Genomic DNA, 7,822 nt, shown 5'->3' with positions numbered 1-7,822 from the left:
GCAATCCCTATTAAAATACCAACAGCACATTTCACAGAGCTAGCACAAACACTTCAAAACTTTATATGGAACCAAAAAACACCCTGAATAGCCACGGCAATCTTGAGAAAGAAGAACAAAGTTGGAGGGATCACAGATATCCAGATAATACCAGATATCAAGTTATACTACAAAACCACTGTAATCAAAAAAGTCTGGTGCTGGCACAAGAACAGACATATAGATCAGTGGAACAGAACAGAGAACCCAGAAATTAACCCATGCCATTATGGTCAATTAATATTTGACAAAGGAGGCAAGAATATACAATGGAGTAAAAACAGTCTCTTCAATAAATGGTGTTAGGAAAATTGGACAGGTACATACAAAATAATGAAACTAGACCACCAAATTTCACCATACACAAAAGTAAATTCAAAATGGATAAAAGACTTAAATATAAGGCATGAATCCATAAAAATACTAGAGAAAAACATGGGCAGCAAAATCTCAAGACATCTCTCATAGCAATATGTTTGCTGACACATCTCCTAGGGCAAGAGAAACTAAGGAGAAAGTAAACAGAATGGACTACATCGAAATAAAAAGCTTCTGCACAGCAAAAGAAACCATCAACAAAATGAAAAGGGAGCCCGCTGTATGGGAGAACATATTTGGCAAAGACACATAAGATAAAGGGTTAATATCCAAAATATATAAGGAACTCATAGAACTTAACAAAAGGAAGACAAACAATCTAATTAAAAAATGAGCAAAGGACATAAATAGACACTTCTCCAAAGGGGACATACAAATGGCTAAGAGACATATGAAAAAATGTTCAACATCGCTAATCATCAGAGAGATGCAAATTAAAACCACAATCAGGTATCAGTTCACACCTGTGAGAATGGCTACTATCAACAAATCAACGAACTACAAGTGCTGGTGAGGGTGTGGAGAAAAGGGCACCCTAGTACACTGCTGGTGGGAATGCAGACTGGTGCAGCCACTATGGAAAGCAGTATGGAGTTTCCTCAAAAGATTAAAAATTGACCTGCCATTTGACCCAGTGATCCCACTTCTAGGAATATATCCTAAGGAACCCGAAACAGCAATCACAAAGAATTTGTGCAGCCCTATGTTTGTAGCAGTGCAATTTACAACAGCTAAGATCTTGAAACAGTCCAAGTGCCCATCAGTAGATGAGTGGATAAAAAAGCTGTGGCACATTTACATCATGGAATACTATGCAGCTGTAAAAAAGAAGGATCTTTTATCCTTTGGCACAGCATGGAGGGAACTAGAAAGTATTATGCTAAGTGAAATAAGCCAGTCAGAGAAAGATAAATACCACATGATCTCACTTATATGTGGAATATAATAAACAAAATAAACTGATAAACAAAATGGATCCAGAGACAAAAATAAATAAATAATAAATAAATAAATAAATAAATAAACAGACAAATAAATAAATAAGGTGCCCCTTCTCAGCTTGGGGAACTCCTACATATTTTGTAAGAATCAGCTTCCATGATAGATCTGCTTATGTTCCAGAAACACTGAACTAAACTAATATATTTAATCTAGTCCTCATTTGCATTCCAATGGAAATATATGTGAGCCTCTGTTACAGCACTTGTCTCATTCTCTTCTCCTTATCAACATGACTAGGTGATGAATTCCTCCTAGGAAGTGCTCATATTTTATTCATCTCAGTGTCCACAATACCTGACACAATACCTAACTCATTGTCAATTTAATAAACATATGTTGAATAATGCACCATTTATATATGTTATTCAATTAACAAAAAACAAAGAAAAATAATTTCTAGATTTCTGTCAATAGAAACAAGCATACACATCAGCTACTGGAATCATTATACATTGGTACAATATTTTTAGGACCCAATCTGTATCAAAAACCATAAAATGTTACCAGTCTCAAAACCAATAAACTCACCTCTAAAAATTTGTCAGTGGATATATGCACAAACACATATTTTTAATAGTATAATAGGAAGAATATTGAAATGGCTTAAAAGTCCAACAACAGGGAAATTATTCAGAAAATTATATCAGTTTTGTGAAATAGTAAGCAGCCATTGAAAATGAAAGACAAGTCGTGTAACAACAGGAAGGAGTATTTATGAAACACTGGAATAATTCAAAAAGAGAACTCAGCAATGTATATTTACGATTACAACTAAGTTACGTAGTATATAAATACAATTTGCAAAAGACTAAGGAGAAGTGAAAATTTATATTTAGCTGGTAAAAGTTGAAAACATTTAAAAATGTCATTTAATGTGATCATAACACTTTTAAACAAAATTTTGGAAGCTAAGTTATAAGTGGACCCTATCTGAAAAGCAGGCTATGTTCCTGAGAGTCATTTGTGAGTCAGATGTCTGGTACACTGAAATAACTTGCATGGTGTTTGTGGGGAGTCTCAAGTGATTTGAAAATATCCTACTGAGTTAGTCAAACTCAAACACTGTGAGTTTCCCATTGAAAAGCAGCATAAACATCTAATAAGGGGTTAATATCCAAAATATATGAAGAGCTCATACAACTCAACACTGAAAAAAACAAACAATCCATTTAAAACATGGTAAAGGACCTGAATAGACACTTCTCCAAAGAGGACATACAGATGGCCAAGAGACATATGAATGAATGCTCAATGTCACTATCAGAGAAATGAAAGTTAAAACCATGATGAGATATTGCCTTACACCTGTCAGAATGGCTATCATCAGTAAATCAACAAACAAGTGTTGACAAGGATGTGGAGAAAAGGGAATCTTTGTGCACTGTTGGTGGGAATGCAGATTGGTGCAGACACTATGGAAAACAGTATGAAGGTTCCTCAAAAAATTAAAAATTAAACTACCTTATGACCTAGCAATTCCACATCTGGATACATATCCGAAGAAACCCAAAACACTAATTTGAAAAGATATATGCACCCCTATGACCACTGCAGCATTATTTACAATAGCCAAGATATGGAAGCAGCCTAAGTGCCCATCAATAGATGAGTAAATAAAGAAGTGGTACATATGTACAATGGAATATTACTAGGCCATAAAAAGAATGAAATCTTACCATTTGTGACAACAAGGATGGACCTAGAGAGTATTATGCTAAGCAAAATAAGTCAGAGAAAGACAAATACCATATTATATGTGGAATCTAAAGAACAAAATAAACGAACAAACAAAACAGTAACATTCTCATAGATGCAGAGAACAAACTGATGGTTGCCAGATAGGAGAGCATTGGGGGCCTGGGTGAAAAAGGTGAAAGGATTAAGAAGTACAAATGATAGTTACAAATAGTCACAGGGATGTAAAGTACAGCATAGGGAATACAGTCAATAATATTGTAATAACTATGTATGGTGCCAGGTGGGTACTTGAATTATCAGGGGGATCACTTCATAAATTATGTAGTTGTCTAATCACAATGCTGTACCCCTGAAACTAATATAAAATAATATTAAATGTCAACTATAATAAAATAAAATTTAAAAAGAGAAGCAGTATAAAACTGCATTGTTGCAATAAAATATAAAAAAAGACTTTTTTTACTTCTTTTGAATGCTGATCGTACTTAAGAAAAAGCAGTTTAATTAGAGGAAAATGAGAAATGTGGGTAGGGACTTTTAAGATTTTGAAGGGGTCTTTGGACATTTTCAAGGACATTAACAGTTTAAAGCACTGGTTCTTTATATAATTTCACATTATAATTTATGAATTTCTCCTTGATTCAAGTGCATCACTATCATTACTCATAGGCATTTCAGATATGGTTAAGGTCATTCTTTGTGACACACAAATGAAATGAATACAGAGGGGGAGAAAAAAGAAACTTTCATGGTAAACTGAGCTGAGAAAGAAAAACTAAAGGTGGTTGAAGCAAATGTACTGAAAATTTTAAGAGAGGGACTGAAATAAAATTGTATACATAAAGACAAGGCCAAGTTTATTTCTGAAGATGTAGTAGAATAAATATCTTGACTGATGTTTCTGACTTTAAAAAACCTAAAAATGTTGAATGAAATATTCCAAACATTTTTAAAGTGTCAAGGAGTTAGAAAAAGAGTTAGTCATTAACAAATCAAAATGTAAGTGAAGGCTGGAACTCAGAGTTAAGCTGAGCACTAATAGTTCATCTGAACTAAGGGCATTTACTAAACAGGGAGAATCTCAATTTGAATTTTCATGGCCTCCTTAGGTGTGAATGACAAAAGTTTAAGCTCAGAGCCATAAAAGGTGGGGAGCCTAATACTGATTATATAATTATAATGTCTTGTGAGGCCAAAAGAATAGGACTAAAAAAATATAGCAAATATCTATTTCCATCAGGAGAAGAATAAATGAGGTTAGTTCTATAAGATCTAATAATTGTCCAGGATAGTAAGAATATGATCAAAGTATTTTTGATATATTAAGCATGTATGTTGCCATTTCAAAGATAACTGTTAAAAGCATTGAAACAGAGTCTATAACTTTCAAATTAGTAGAGGAGAAAATGGAATGATTAAACACATTAAATCCATCTAAAAAACAGGTAGTACAAATAAAAACAAGAGAGCTAAGACAATTTGAAAGCATAAAATATCATGGTACATATAAATACAAATAAGTCATTAATTATATCAAATGTAAGTAGGCTTAAAGCTCTAAGTAACAAGATGTTCTGACTAGATTAGTAAAATGATCAACTAAATGTTTATAAGTAGCACATCAGAAAGATAAATACACAGGAAGGTTGAAAGTAAACTAGGGAATGAAGATATTTCATGAACATGTTAAGGAAAGAAATACATTGTTGCTGGATTTTAGCTGTTAAATTGACTTTGAGGTAAAAAAGTATTTCTAAAGATGAAGAGGGTCACTTTGTAATGACATGTTTAATTTACAATAATGATATAAAAATTCTAAATTTGTATTTCTTAGTGCCATAGCCTCAAAATATAAATGGCCTATAAAAAATAGAAAATCCCACAGTAGTGGGAGATTTTAAGCACACCTATCTCAGTAATCCACAGAAAAAACAAGAAAAGGGGGAATATAAAATATTTAAATAATACATATAATAAATTTTCTTAAGAGACAGATAAAGATCTTAACACCACTAAACTGCAAAATATACATTTTTCTAAGCATACATAGAACATTTTTATAAAATTAAAGCTTCAACAAATTTTTGATCTTCAAAACTATACAATTAACTTTATCTTCCAGCAATGCAATAAAGCTAGAAATCAATAACCAAAAGGTAACTGGAAAATGTGTTTTTAAATTAAGAAACATTTTTAAATGGGTGAAATAGTAAATTATAATGCAAATTAGAAATTAATATGAGCTGAAGGTTAATGAAAACCACACAGAGAAACTACAGCATTCCCAGAAGATTGTCAAGAATTAAGCAGTCTGAGAATATCAAAGATTAATGAGTCTGTGGAGCAATGGGAACTCTCCTACACTGCTGATTAAAATTTACAACAATGGGAAAAGGAAATGCTTACCTACATGAACATATGCATACTTTATGCTCCAGTGATTTCACTCATAGGTATATACACTAGAGACTTTTGCACTAGTGTCCCAGGATATGTGCATAGGAAAGTTCATAGTACAATTTTTTGTAAGTGCTCAAAACTAGAAGCAGTCAAAATGTTGGTAATAATAACATAGATAATAATGTTGATAACAGTAATAATTGTGGACGAATAAACTATGGAATATTTTAAAAATGGAATGCTGCACAGAAATTAAAGTGAATGAAATACTGGCACATGCAGCAACATAGATCAATTTCACAAATATAGAGTGAACTATGCCATTCATAAAAGCATGCTGTATAATTCCATTTATATAAAGTTTTTAAAAAGCAGGCCAACTAAACTCTAGAGATGTATACTCAGTTGATACTAATGGAAAGATAAACAAGGAATCATTAAAACAAAGTTAGCATCGTGGTTCCCTCTGTGAGGAAGGGAGAGAAAGGGGAATGTGGTTTAGGAAGAAGCAAAGCTTCCAAGATGTTGGCCATGTTCCATTTTTAACTAGGGTGAAAGCTGCAAAGGTGCTTTCTTTAATATTATTTAAAATATACTTGTTAGACATGCACTTCTGTATGTGTGATGTATTTCATAAAATTAAATTTAAAAAATATTAATTTTTAAAAACAGAGAAAAGAAGGGGGTCACTTCCTCTTTAATTTCCTTTTTCTCTCATTCTTCAAACATTCACAAAATAAACATTGAGTTCCTACTATGTGTCAGGCATTGTTCTACAGAAGACACTGGAGCTGCAGTAATAAGGAAGACAAAAATTCCTGTCTCAAACCTTTTGTGTTAAAAATGATAAAAAATAAATTGAACTCAAACTGGCCTATATACCTGAAATGTCTAGAGGTAGATTTAGCCTCAAATGAAGTTTGATCTAGCAGCTCAATGATGTCACCAAGGCTGTTCCTGTCCCTCTGTCCTGTCCGCTGCAGTGTTGGCTTTCTCTTAAGGTTTCACATGATGCCCCAGCAGCATCAAATGTTCCCCTCCTGGCCATAAATAGCTGTAGCACCCAAAGCCCCATGGAAGAAAAAGACATTCCAAGCATTCACAGCACACGTTCTGTGGTTTGCCTTCATAGGACCAGCTTAAACCTGGGTTATATTCCCAGATCTGAAACAATTAGCAGAAATTCAGAAAGAGAGTCAATTATGTGGTTGGGCTTTGAGTAGGCAATGGGGTCAATATAGTAACTCCAAGCACATGGCTGAAAATTGTATTTGGGGTGTTTCTCAAATAATGAATCAGGGGCCATTGCCAGGAGAAAGAATGAGAGTTAGAAAGGCTGATAAGATGATTCTTTATAGTTCCTGCTGTCATGGAGCATACATTCTTGGGAGTGGTGGGGAATCAGAGAGTAAATAAGTAAACAAATAAATACATAAATAAGATAGTTCAAAATAGTGATAATGCTATGGCAATAATAATAGAATATAAGCTCCAAGAAAACAGAGGTTCTTTTTTTTATCTGCTTTTCTCACTGCAATATTCCACCTATCTAATCCAGTGCCTAGCATACACAGGTCAGAAATAAATGTTGAGTTGAGTTGAGTTGAATTGAATTGAATTGAATTGAATTGAATTGAATTGAATTGAATAGTAAACAGGGCAAAATAAAAGTCATTGCTCTGTATCACATACTTTCTGCTCCTAGCCATTTCTCTTCTTGTTGGCCACATGCCTTCATTTCTGAAGTTCTTCCCACATGGGACTCCTCCATTTTTCCTCTGTTCATCCAGGTCCTATACATCTTCCCAAACTTTGTTGGAATCCCATCTTCTTCAGAAATCTTCCATGACATATCTGCTGCTCTTTGACTTCTCTCCTTTCTGACTATACCTTGCCCCCACCATGGTATTTCCCAACAGTGTGCATTTTAACCCTGCTTTTATTAAATTTAGTAATTTGCCATGTGCTCTTTCATAATGTTAACTAAAATGATTTTATCTTCACATGTTTTTAAATCCCAAACAGAACATGAATTACCTGAGGATAGATATTGGTTATTTTCATAGCTTCACCATTTATTAGCTATGTATGAGCCTGGATAAATGATTTGGCCACTTTGAGAGTAAGTTTCTATGGGGTAGTATCTCTCTCATAAGGGTGCTCTAGGTACTGAAATAATGTATGCCAATGCCATATGGTAAGTACTTGATAAACAGCAGTGATGATGACAATGATGATGATGGCAGTGGTGATGGTGATGATGATGAATTATTTCCTCCTTCTGCCTACACCCCTCCCTCCAGTA

Source organism: Miniopterus schreibersii (assembly GCF_964146895.1).
Source record: "Miniopterus schreibersii genome assembly, chromosome: X".
Lineage (NCBI taxonomy): Eukaryota > Metazoa > Chordata > Mammalia > Chiroptera > Miniopteridae > Miniopterus > Miniopterus schreibersii.
The sequence above is the reverse complement of the archived record's forward strand: the minus strand, read 5'-3'. Positions refer to the sequence as shown.